Genomic DNA, 14,169 nt, shown 5'->3' on the forward strand with positions numbered 1-14,169 from the left:
ATGCATACATATTGATGATAATAATAATAATCATGATTAGTTCTTAAATGAAGCATTTATTTGGGTCAACTATTATGGATCAAAGATTGTTTATCTCTATTACTTTATCTTACATAAATGCACATCTTGTCACCATGAATATAACGAACAAGGACAGACCTGCAGCCTAGGTGATTTGCTATTAGCAGTAGGAATGTGCACAAAACAGTTTAGGCAAGCATCCAAAAGCACATATCTATCCAGTGGTCTACATACTGAAAAGGAACTAGAAATGATCAGGTTTCCATAACAGGATTTTTAGAAACTTGATATTGGTGAGGTTGAAAATATTTTAAGGAGATCCTTTTTAAAGTATTCGTAGTATTTTAAAATTTTTAGTCCAGATCAAATTACAGTGAGGGAGAAAAGGGAAGGACAAATAGAATAACAATTGTACTTTGAATTAAATTGAGGAAAGACCAGAGCATTAATTTTCTAGTATTAATTTTTAACATTTGTTAATGAAAAGTCACTGAAACTCGGGTAAACTCCTTATTGATGGTTTCAATCTTTTCTTTTCATGTGTGTGGGGAGGGTAAGATATTTGATATAACCTTTGAATATTTAAGTTGTTTAAGTCATTCCATTAACTCTGCATTGAGTATGCAGATAGATTTTTTTCCTCCCGCAAACAATTGGATTTTATTTTCCCTTTGCCTCCTTAAACACAGACCAAGTATAGGAAGCTGGCATTAGTGTGGTTATACTGAATTTTTAAAAGTATCTTCTTAGTCCCATCTACCAATCATTTCATTCAGAAGAATAAAGTAAAATTGAAGGGAACCCTACTTATCTTGTTTCATGAGTAGATTTTATATAGTACTCATTCAATATCTACTGAGTTTATATGTGTGTGCGTGTGTGTGTGTGTATACATATACACACACACACACACGCACACACATATATAATGGAATTTTCAAAAACCAGAATGTACTTGACATATATGAAGTAAAAAAACTACCAAATATTAGAATAGCTGAATCAATAGAATTTATAAATAAATATCTGCTTTGCCTATCTGTATAGTTAAAATGCAAATAATATATTAATTAAAACTTTGAACAGAAAGAAAAATGAAGCCTAAATGCTAATATGAAAACATTCTTTCTTTGCATGTAGGAATGTACAATATGAAACTGTCTCCCTCAACCACTTAATAACTAAGAAAGTATTAAAGTAGCAGGTAATAGATCTTGTAAGTACAGCAAATGGAGGGAGGTGTGTGGTGAGTGTGGGGAGGAATCCAAAAAGGGTTCCTGGAAAAGCAGTAACTTTGTACACACTTTTAATCATTGCTAAGAAAAGAGGAGAGAACTTTTGTTAGCCTTATATAAGTTCAACAACAAGAGAGTAAAGGTTAAGAATCCTACTTTCAGTTCTAGTGTGGAATTAGAAGTCCATTCTCCCATCAATACACAGGGGATTTGCACATGAGAATGGGAGTTACATGAGCAAATCCTTCAGGGATCTGTGAGAAAATAAACTCTAACAAGAACATTTGAACTACCTTTATAATAGACTGATAGTCATAATAGATATGAATATGGAAATGTTACTATTTCAAGAAAAATTTACAAATACATGTCTAAATGTATAGACATGCATTTATATGCATATATAAAACATATATGTGTATATTTGAAATCTGTACATGCTTGTGTGATTATGCACTAACTCTAGTCAGGAAAACTGCTTATTAAGTGCTCCTACTGTTTTTTGTGTGAGAGCTGTTTTGAGGACATGATTACAGCATTTAAAATTTAATTTCAACAATAGAAATAATACTATGGAAAAACTCAAATGCCTTTCATGTGAATTTTTCTTTTACTTTCTTTTTTTTTTCTATTTTTTAGTAGCCTCAACCATAAAACATACAAAAATATGTTCATTACATTTTTTTCTTAGTTGAGCCTTTTCAACAATAGATAAAGCATCTCTATTTTTCTTTAAAAACCAGCAAATTTTCCATTTTACTTTGCCAACAACAGTGTGGATTTTCACAAGCAGATTTTAGCATAAAACATTTCCCCATTGTGGGAAAAGTGGTGCATTTTAGTAGAAATTAAGATAGATAATTCTGATACTAACATATAATATTAAAACCTATAAGGAGGTGGGGTGCAAGGCTAGTGTTTATTAGATTATTTCAGTTCTTCATAATCTGTTTGCTTACTCCTATAGCAACTTGTTGATAATAGGAAGTCTTTTGTGAGCAACGACATGAAAAACAATAAAAAGCATCAGATTTAATAAAGTATCTAAGGAAAGTCTTAAAATGACACCCACACTCTGAAGGGAAAGCCAAATTTGCTTTTTCTGAGGGGAATTTGTGTTCGTCAGGAAGGGTTCCTGGAGGCTTTGTTTTGAGGCCTTGATGTGTGACCAGTGCGCTACGGGCCGCCCTTCACCCTTGCCCTTCTTCTACCACTGCTCTGCCCACCCATACTGACACCGCAGGGGGAAGGGTTTCAGAGCAGAAAGAATCAAAAGCTGAGGGACGGGGGAAAAAAAGTGCTTTTCAGGGTCTGATGTGTGGGAATCAAATGAGAGGCCTAGCTCAAATCCGGTCGCCAGGCAACCAAAGTGATATGCTGAGGGAATATCATTAAAGTTGGAAAGTAAGCAGTCTCTCTGAATTAGTAAACCAACCACAGGATCCACGATGCACCCGAACTCTATCGGTGCCGGAGTGCAATTTCTCCAAGGAGGACAAGCAGGGGGCTTTGCTAAGTTAAAGGAGGAGAGCAGAGGGAGAGGGAGAGAGAGAACGCAGCTGATTTGTAGAGTTTTTTCATAAAAAAAAGACAATGGCTGTCCAGACATGGAGTTGGTGGTGAAATATGGTAACTGCCACGGCTGCAGCTGGCTCTCTGACACAAGATTAATAAGTTGCCGTTTCCTAGCCGACCAGAACCGAGTGGGAACTATCCAGCATTTTATCTTGAATTGTGGGTAACAGCCTTACTGCAAGCTGGCCTAGTTTACTGCTCTGTTTTTTCCACATCTCCCAAAGTGCAGCAAACATCTGTGACTCTAATGAGGTCATCATTGAGGGTGTCCAGCAAGCCAGGCCCTGAGAACTGACCTCACCTCTGCCTGAACATAAAGTACAAGTGCTGTGGGGAAGCAGGACAAATTAAATGGGGGAGCTGGCACTTGGCTGTGAGTTAAGCTCTTAAGAAACTTTTTGCTGTGATTAAAAAAGAGAGGGAGAGAGAGAGAGAGGAGATTGAGGTTCAGCAATGACAGTACAACAAAGCAGTAGCAAGCCTACAGAATTACATTTAGGCCTCACTGATGAATATTATCACTGACATGAACAAGCAAAGCTTATCTGGGCCTTCCTTCTTGAAAGGCTGAATAAAATTGAATTGCCAACTTCTGCATTTTACCACATTTTGGTGGAAATGGCTCAGAGACCTACATGATTTAAAAGGAAGCCTGGGTGAATTCAACCACAAAGTGTATATATGTGTTTCTGAGAGCAAAATTTCAAATATTATGCAACATGTCATATCATTTATAAGTAATTTGATTATAGGCATAGAAAACAAATCAAACTTCTCTAGATAGGTCTCCCCCCCCCCCGTTATTCCAACAGAGTCGTGGTTTTTATAAATAATACCACTAAGCAAACATGCAAACACAACCCAAAACTACATTCAAATCAGTGAACTGTAATAACTTTGTTTAGTCATCAGTAGAAAGAACATTGAAGAGATGACTCTAACTACTGCTTCCTTAAAACAATCCATTCCAATGGGATGAGAAATGTAAGCTTTTAAAAAGAAGGAAAATGTTTTAAATTTCGAGGGAAAAACATATATCTGAAAAATGTCCCTATCATTAATTTATAAGTACATTGACCACATGTTGATTATATATTGCCCGTTTTGGCTACATCTGCTCACATTGAGAACAATCTAATCAGTGACATCATCTTTGATGCCTAAGGAAATGGCTATGTGGGTAAGTCCAGAAGGAGGAAAAAAAAGATGGAGGTCATCTTCAAACTTCATCTAGAAACCTTAATTAACTCACTTTGTATGCAGACACATTTTTCCCTGAGAGCGAATCAATAAGGCACAGAATGCCATGCTATGGTAATAATGAGTTTGATTTTTAAAAAGTAGGTATATTATGATGGAATTAAATTTGCCAAGTTTATATTTTATTATTCTCACATCATTATCATATTTTAGACTAGATACGATGCAAGAAATACAGAGAATTAGTAATAAAGATGAAATCACTTTATCAAAACTAGTAAATGTTATACAAAACTGTCATTTGACTAAATATGAGATGTGGGTGGCACAGGACGGAGAAGGCAGCAGCAGGTGGGCTGGCCAGGAGAACGTGTTGGCCATTTCTGAGTGATGCTGAGCCTTTCTGCTGTGATATCAAGAGGGGACTCAGATGCTATCCTAAGCTTAATTTATAAATAATGGACATTACATATTGGGGATGATGATGAACATGTGCTTAAATGTGGGACATTCAAGATGAAAGGTCTAAACGGTAATGCTGGAGAGAAATTCCAGCATTACCTGCAAGTCCCTCAATAAAGACAGTTTCACCTTAAGGGAAGAAAGAATGCAGCTCATGATTCAAGGTCTTGAGCTAGAATTTAATGGAAAGAGAGGCTTATGAAAAATAAAACAAAAACCCTCTGCTTATATGTGAATTGAGCAGAGAAGCAGTTGGGGAGCAGAAATCTATCCCATTACACTCTTTCTCAGTTTTCAGGAAGGGCTTGCCTAATGCCCATTTCAAGGCTGAGTTTATTTTTTAAATGCAAATGAAGGAAGTGTTGCGTTCAGCTTTGCAAACAGTTTTCAGAAATCCTGTTGGCCTACATTTAGCTGGGAAGCAGCACCCAGTACCAAGTATCGAGGCTCAAACAATCAAGTAGTTGTTTGCCTCACTCACATTCCTGAGGCAATCTGGTTCCAGCTGAACTCCTTGGGAACAGTCTGGGCAATGTACCCCTGGGGCATCTGCCCCAATTAGCATTGACCCTTGGGGGCCTCCTTGCTGGCTCTAGGTTACTCCCAACCTCTTGAACTCTGGGTAAACCAGATTATTTTAGGAGCTCTAAGTTTTCCACAGCCCCAAGATGAACTGGACATCCAGGCTCACCAACAGAAATTCAGTCACCTTGGAGTGCTGAAACCACCATGGCCTGTTCCAGGCTCTCTGAACCAGGGGGAGACATGAGGGGTGCGATCTTCGTGGTGATTGTGGAACAATAGGAAAGAAGGCTCAGAGAGTGCCTGGCCAGGCTAAAACTCTGTAGTGCGTGGAAAGAGTACGGGCTGTAGAGCCTCACAGAAATGGATATGGGCTCTTGGATCTTCTCTAACTAGCTGGGTGACCTTGGCAAGTCAACAAACCCTACCAAACTTCAATTCCCTCATGTGGAAAATAGGGACAAAGATATTTATCCTGCATTGTTTCATGAAATCAAATGGTCAATAAAATGCCTGGCTTACAGAAGGGCCTTAGTAAGTGGGAGTTAATTACAAAGACCAAAGCTCATCATGTTTGACCAGGGCAATTCTACTCCTGAGAAAATCAGGGGCCACGTAATTCTTGAAATCCTTCTTTTTTGTTGTGGTTCATGATCAGTTTGTTACCACTCCTTCCTTTCTAAGAAAACAACCACAACTGCTTTTTGTGCCTCTCTCCATCCAGTACTTCTAGGAACTCTGGAGGTGACAGAAGGGATATAGGACATGCACTGCAGCCTTGACAATCTAGCTGCAAGAACAGCACTGACAGAGCATGAACCAGCTCGAGAACGGTTTAGGCATCAAGTTGCACAATGCTGGGTATGCACAGTGGGATTTGAGAGAAGAGAGGAATCCGCACGGGCTACTGTGACCAGGGAATGCTTCATGGAAGTGTGGGGTTCGCTCAATATTTATCGAGTGTCTACTATTATGAGCCAGATACTGAGATAGAGCCAAATAAGGTTCAGCCTCTGCTCTAAAGAGCTTAGAGCCCAGTGAAGAAAGACACATTAACATACAATTTCAAGATGGTGCAGTGGGTGCTAAGAATGGGTTTGGGGGAGGGAAGTATTATAAAAGCATGGAGAAAAAGGGCTTAAGTTGGCTTTGAAGGATGAACTGGGTCTAAGTAAATCCTAGGCAGCATGAACAAAGATATAACAGGCACAAGCAAGGAACAAGGGAATCCCAGGGAATGAGCAAGGTACTCCTGTGTGTGTCTGTGTGTCTGAGACAGAGAGAGAGAAAGAGAGAGAGAGAAACAGAATTTATAAGTGGAAGAAAAAAGAAGTCTAAAATTAGATACAAGATTTAAAAAGGAAACTATTCTAAATTGCTATTTCTATTTCTTTTTATAGATGTGGCAGATGATGATGCTAATTATGATGCTAGCATGGTCCACGATTGGTAGGTTATGAAGGCCAAGGATTGGAGTATGGCTTTAGTGAGTGGCCTGACAGGATAAAGGTCAGCTATGAGTTTATTCACATTTGAATCCACTCCCACTTCCCATAGAAAAAATTCATAGGCTAGTGGAATCCACCAGAGTGGGACTGGAACCAGGAGTGGTTGTGTGAGTTGGCTTTCTGATCAACGACTTCCCTTGGAAATTAGCCAGGGAAACAGACCCTGACAGATCCAAAGTCTCCCCAGAAGAATCAACTAGCAGGGCATTGGGCCTGGAGTAGGAGTAAAAGGACTATGGAGATTGGAATACAGACAGTATTTTTGGAGTTGGCTGACAGAAAGACACAAGTGCCAGACACTGCTTTGAGACTCTGAAGACCCTTAAATCTGAATCCAATTCCCAGAAAATCCCCTCTGCTCCTTTGGCTTGAGTCATCTATTGACTTGACAATCCCTGTTTCATGCTGCTATCTGTCTCATATGCTGGGGCCAGGACAGGAAAGGTGTGGAGTCACTCTTGACTGGGTCACTCAAGGCTCCATCTCACAGAATTGCCCATGTTTATTGATGATAACCTATAAGCCATGGTAGCCTGGGTCTTCAGTGCTAGAACAAAGGCTCCTTTGAAGAGAAAAAGTATGAGCCAGCATGAGCTTCTTCCCTTAGTGGCAAGAAATATGAGGCTATGTGTATATTTTAGAGGCATTGGGAAGAGTGAGCCCTTGAAATGTCATTAAGCACCTATTATGAGCTAGACACTGTGCTTGGCAGTTTCCATCCTCAGAAGCTCACAGTTAAGTGGAAGATAATAACAGAGTGGTAACTGCTGATAGAAGTAAGCATGGGACATGGAGAGAGCCCAAAGGAGTGGTTCTTGGGCAGAAGACACGAGGACAACATGGAATAGTTGACAGAGTTGTATGCGAGAGCACATGAAGACAGACAGCTGAGGCAGAATGGGTAGGCGGGTGTCAGGCCACAAAGGGTCTAGCACTGCAGGCCAGCAAGACAAGGTTCTATAGTGAAAGTATAGGGCATCATTGAAGGTCTTAAGTAAGGAATTGGCACAATCTGTACTGTGTTTTAGAGCAGTCTTCTGGGCACGGTGAAGTAGAACACCTTAACAGGCGGAGATGGGGCAGGGAGATACTATGAGTCTTTGAGGCAGACAACGAAATTATTGTTAGTTACCATTGGATATATAATGATGCATTTGAGATTCCGGTTAGTTTACTTGACCAAATTTTCATAGCTCCCCATTGCAGTTTCTTGAGGACAAGGACCCAAGTTTCTCATTTTGGTGTGTTTTCCTTTGCTTAGACAACCCTGGGCCACAGCAGGCACTTGCAAAATGTCTGCTGAATCAATGGCAAATCTAGGGTGAAGAACTGGGTTTTCAGTGCTCTGACCTAGAGCTTTTTCTACAACCACACAGTGGTTCCCTGATGGAATTTTATTTCGGCAATGATTAAAGGCTGGGGTAGCAGTTCTGTGTATTAGATCCCAGCACCCATAGACCCTTTGTGAATACTGAGCTGAGCAAGCTAACATGGGAGAGGGGAGCTCTGAAGAGGTGAAAGAGGGGGCATCCCCTTCAGTCTTCAGGGGTTGTCAGACTGTCAGACACTTTGGTAGGACATTGCTAAAGAGGGGACTTCAGGCAATCCAAAGTCAGAGAGAGGTCATTAAGCTCTTGGGATGGGAGAGGGGCATGGGAGGCAGAGAAGTTTCTAGGAAGTAAGAGGAGACTCAGGAAGGAGATGGGAGGAGCCCTGCTTTGATAATTTGTTGTTGGGCTGCACTCTTCCCATCCCTCCACCCAAGACAGAGAGGAACTTTTCAACTTTTGATCGTCGTCTGGTCCGTTTGCCATTAGACACCCATCAGACCCTGCCCACAAGAGACTAGAATTGAGATGTGAGAATGTGGGAGCAGGCTGCACAGTACAGTGGCTTCAAAGGCTCTGCTATCTTTTGGCCTCAGTTTCCTCATCTGTAAAATGGAAATAATAATAGTACCCACTTCACAAAGTTGCTCTGGGGATTTAATAGATGATGTTTGTAAAGAGTTTCATGCAAGTGGCTGACACATGGTAAGCACTGAAAAAAAGATTCACATTGATTATTTTTAGAAGCTGGGAAGGTGGGAAGGTCATGGAACCAGTAATTGGAGGTCCCAAAGGTGCATCTAACTCTCATTGACTACATTAAACTTCATAATCAGCCACCAGATGGCTCTTGAGAAACTTCCTTATGTCCATATCTGCTCCTCACGGGCATGAGAGATCTGGCTCCACTGTGACAAGTACAGACAACCAGGGCAGGGGACGAGGGAAGGCCCCAGTGACAGCCAGCAAGTGGAACCAACAGGAGGCTGCATGGGGTACCCTGGGATGGCCACCACGAAAGCAAGGGCCAGCAGCTGGAGGGAACATTTAGAAATTTGTCTGCATAATCACTTTTTAAAACATACCAGACTAACTAAAATTGGGAAGAAAAGGAAATATGGTCATGTCTTCAGATGTAGTCTATCCAGAGCATCAGCCCTAACTGCAACCCAAAAGCACCTGAGGAGTTGAAATATAAAAGGGGCTATATTTCTTTCGGTCATCTTATTTAATCATAGGTATAACATTAAAACAAAGTAAATGAAGCATTAGAAAAATGTTAGAAAAAAACAGGTAAATTTTAATTACTCTTAATAACTCAAAGGGTCTTTATTCAAAAGAAAAAATATAGCATTCTATTTCTCCAGAAAAATTCCTGATTGAAATATCAGGATTGAATATTAGCATTTTCATGGATACATTTTTCCAATTATTGTAAGAACCTTGGTATATCTTATAGACACTAAATCAGCAGAGAGATCAGTGGAGAACATACGTAATAAAGTGTGAAATAGTATTTAAGTTATTCTTTAAAAAACAAAATAAAAATAGTGCTAAAAATTCATATGTTCTTCAAAAATTAAAAAAAAAATTGATTTTCACTTTTAGGAATTTGGCCTAAGCCAATGGACAGAATTTAAGCCAATTAATTATGTAAAAAGATAAATATTTATTACAGAATTATTATAATGGTAATAATTAAAAATAAACTCCATATTCAACAACAGGGGGCCCATTAAATCCATACAATAAAATATTATATAGTTATTAGAAACGATTTATGTTAATGAAGATATGAGAAAAATGCTCAAGACATGATTAAAAAAGGGCACAGAACTGCAAATGAAATATGATATCAAATATATCTAATAATAATAATACTGGAAGGAAATGATTACACCAATTACTATACTAAAATGTTTACCAATGGTTATCTTTGGGTGGTAAGATTATGGGTGATTTTTATTTTCTTCTCTATTGTAAATATTTTCTAACTTTATAAACTATGTGCATGTAACATTTTTGTAATTGGTTTAGAAAACACAATAAAATTGCCCTGCACAGTTATAGTTGTTTTAGATCTTTTAAAAGGAACTAATTATTTCTGCCCATAACAAATTCCACTTAACTCTATTGTGGGAAGATTTAAAACATGAGTTTTAAAAGCTTTCCACTTCTACCCCAGGTCTCCCAGTCCCTAAGTCTTTTTTAAAGTCAGAGTTTCTGATTTCTAAACCTATTCACAGATTGTACACACACATACACACACACACACAACACACATTCTTTTCCTCTTTCATCCACTGGTTAATTTCTGTCTTATACTCACCTTATTCTTTCTCTCTTATATTAATGAGGTGGAAAAAATGAAGATAATAAACAGTTGCACTGAGCAAAAAGGCATGTGGGTGCCATGTTTTCAGTAAAAACAGTATTATAAATATAAATATATGATTTTTTAAAAAAGTGACCCCTGGCTTTATAAATAATTCACATTAATAAATTCACATTTAGAATCTATTATAAGGCATTGAAAATACAGTTTGACTGCCAAAGGTGTGAGTTTCCCCAACTCCCCACCTGCTGTCAGTCTCCAGGTTCTCCTTAGACTGACAAGTCCACCCCTGAGGTCCAAAGAAGCCCAGGCAAGGTTGCAGGGAAGCAGCCTAGAAGAGGTTCTTCTTGAGGCTGGGATTAGCTTAAGGAGAGTGAGGCACTTGCTTTGAACACAAAATTTAAGGGTGGGAAGGGGGACAAAAAACTCATAATTGAGAATCAATGCTATCTTAATGCAAAAAATCCATGATAACCAAATATCAAAATTTTCAACAAAGTCCAGTACCATGGCAAGACACATTGGAGCCTTAGGTGAAAAGAAAAATGTATGGCCCTATACATGTTTTTATGTATTTTTTTTTTAACGATTAACGTTTCCTGGAACATTAGTTTAAAAATATTGAAACATTAAAAAATTGATGTTATTTTCACTCCTAACAGAGTGAAATCATACAAAAATCACTCCCTAAATCCAGTGATTTCTTCAAAACCAACCATGATGAAAAGGCCCAAAGCTCTGGGTCAAACATTTAACAAAAATAGTATGTTAAGTGCACTTAATTGTGAGTTAAAATTCCTATCCCAGGGTGAGAATTGAGGGCTTAGATTCTAGGAGATGACATACTACAACTACACCATTGAGTCCACAGATACTCACTGAGCACTCACAGCATGCTACATCAGGCTGTAGGACAGACAAGATGCTGACTCACATTTTGCTGAGCCCTTTATTAATTGGCTTTTCTTGCTTGTTGGTTTTTAACGAATGCATATTTCTCACCAACTTTTTCTTTTTCCAGCTGCTGTAAATTTACTCTTTGCTCATCTATATCATTCTGCAGGTTACTGCAATGTGTTGTCTTGCTTTGACTCGTGCATTTCACACCGGACCTCTCTAGTTCCAAGGACGGTTTACTTTCCGCATGTATAGGTCGTCTCTTTCACACTGCCTTTTCTTTTCCTACTCCTTGCTTTGCTGAGCTCAGTGTTTTATACACAGAAGATGTTCACTGAATATATGAGGATCGCTTGATTGTTGAATGAATGAATCTGTGAAAGAATCAACAAAGAAAGGAACGAATGAATGAAGGTACCTGTTCCCCAGAGAGAAGGAAAGAGGGAGGGAGGCAGCATCATATGTGCTGTGTTGTTTGTGTGGGTTCAATAGCTGAGGTGCATTCACAGTTGGGTGGGACAGGAACAGCAGGGTAAGCCTTCACAGCTGAGTTCCAGAAAGGACACCAGTCTGGGAGGTCTGTTGGATGTGAGTCAAGTCACTCCTCTTCATGGAAAGGGCTTCTGTTTCCTCATTGGTAGAAGGAGCTGAGTTGAGAAATCTGAAGTACCTTTCAGCTCTAACATAGGTTGAAATCACTGCTTCTAATGATGTCGGTACCAGCTAGCCTAGGTGCCAATGAGCACTGCTGCAGATTCTTTTGTGGTTTTGGTTTTCTTAGAAAAGGAATGCCCTTTAACTCTATAGTATAAACATGAGTCAAGAGAAGGAGGGCAATTGTGGTATCTCTTCTTGGTGAAGATTCCAGGAAATAGTTGTGTCATTCCAAGATGTCCCTCTGGTTTTAAGTCATTTTAATGTCAAAATGAAGAAACCTCAAATAATCAGGTTTTTCTAGGACAAAATATCTCTGGTTTAGCATGTTCCACTTTAAGAATTTTTTTACTCATGTATGAGGTGAGGGTGGGGAGAACATTATTTTACCTCTAATTTAACCCTTGAGAAAACAGACAAATCAAATGCCAGCTACTGAATACTATGACAGAAACTAACATTTGTAGAATGTTTTACAGTTTACATGGAAGTTTTCACATTTACATTCCGATTTAATTAATCCTCATGACAGTCCTGTGGGGTGGGAATTTCTTAATATAATTCCTTTCTTATATGTGAGGAAGATGAGCTGAACTTGTGGTACCCATCTTGAGACCCCAAACCTCCAGCTCTTTGCAGACACAGATTTGTTAACTCCCTTTCAAAGAGGAAGGACCCAAATAGAACAGACGTCCAGCAGAGCTTGTGCCATTGTCTCTCAAGGATTAGGGAAAGCTTCCTGCTTTGGAGGAAAAGGTGAAATAAATCAATAGTTTCCCCAAACCTGGCCTTACCCTAGACCTGTGGCCTCAGAATCTCCAGGGAGTGACTTAAATTTTAATTTTAAAAAAATTAGAGAATTTCAAAATGTTTTTCAATTAAAAATCTTTCTAATATGAAATTTTAATAAATATTTACTTAATGACTATAATCTGTTTCTCTCTAGTCCACAAAAAATGTTGCAACACTGTATTTGGCTCCTCCAATTTTTAGTTATGTGTGTCTGGCTATCAATGAATTTCCCAAAACTTTTTTGGAATTTTTTGTATAACTCAAAAGTCTAGAAAACAGTAATATACACTTGTTACTTTTATCATATTATTTCCCTACATAGGAATCTCTAATGGTCCTTCATTACTATCAGATTAAATACTAATTCCTAAGTCTAATTTGATTACAGACTTTAATTTCAACTGCTTTTGGGTTTTTAATTTTAAGCTGTAAAATGAGTTTGACTAAATAGTCTCTAAAATAATTCCTAGCTGTTAAATTCTATGAATTTATAAGTGTCATAGATATGAGCACCGTGGCATTTAAAGAATAAGCAAAGTGTTCTTAGGAAGGCCACCTCTTGAGGACAGAAGTAAGGCTGGTTTGGGGAACCCTCACCTGGTATTGGCCCAGTTGAGTGTGGTTTGGGTGTCAACCTGAAGAAGCAAGAGCTCCCCCACTTCTGTGAGGTAGCGGAGGAGGCATTCTTCTACTGAATTGAACTGTTATGCACTCTTGTCAAAATATCATAATTAAGTAGAACATAATGAAGTAAAAGGTAAGGATCAATCATTGAATATGAACTGCCCAATGGTAATTTAATGTTAACTTTCACTAGGATGTCACATTTAGATCTTTCAAGATTTTTGCTTTATTTAGTGTTAAGGACTTGTTTCTCTTTTTGAGGAAACTAATTAATTTCTCCTTTTTTTGTTCCTTTTTTTCTTGTCTTCCCTCCTTCCTTCCTTCCTTCCTTCCTTTCCTTCTTTCTGTCCTTCCTCTTTTATTTTTCTTTCTTAGTTTACTGACACCTTTAAAGGAAATTGAACATCTCTATGACTTATTTTAACCCATCCCATCACATGCATGGAAAGGAGTAAATCAGAACAATGACTGTGTGTTGTGAAATAGATAATAAAGTGGTGATAGATGACTATTATTGTGGTTGTTATGATACTGTCAAGTTAAATTCATGTACAATATGTCCATTCAGAAATCCTGCAAAACAGAAAAACTATTCCTTTTTTTTTTTTTTTTTTTTGCCTTTTTAAAAGCTTTGTTTTAAAAAGACACCTTCCTGTCACTGGTGCTTATAAGTGAATAAAATGAAATTGATGCCTCACAGGGGAAAAAAAGGAAAATACTTCTTTACTTTGTATTAAGAATACGTGACATCTTTGCTGTCAGTGATAGTGAAGTGAAATACATACCAAATATGTCTTGACATAACTTGACAGAAATGTATGTCTTCTTTTCTCTCATTTATTTTTGTGATAAGAATATGTGATTTTGCTGCCAAGGAAGCTTGTACTGTTGTAGAGAAATGGAAATGAAATTGTGTTGGGTACGTCCAATTTCCCCTGACAGAGTGGCATGAGCTATAGCACGCAGGCAGCCTTGGGAAGTCAACAACAGGCCTCAGCCAGCAAGACCCAGACACT

The 14,169-nt window shown here is 38.4% G+C and overlaps 1 long non-coding RNA gene across 1 annotated transcript in view; it reads left to right on the forward strand.

Annotated features, from left to right (window-relative positions):
* The window catches only part of LOC123641781, a 176,423-nt gene that overhangs the window by 161,821 nt on the left and 433 nt on the right, over positions 1 to 14,169 (forward strand). The window lies entirely within an intron of this gene.

Source organism: Lemur catta, chromosome 1 (assembly GCF_020740605.2).
Source record: "Lemur catta isolate mLemCat1 chromosome 1, mLemCat1.pri, whole genome shotgun sequence".
NCBI lineage: Eukaryota > Metazoa > Chordata > Mammalia > Primates > Lemuridae > Lemur > Lemur catta.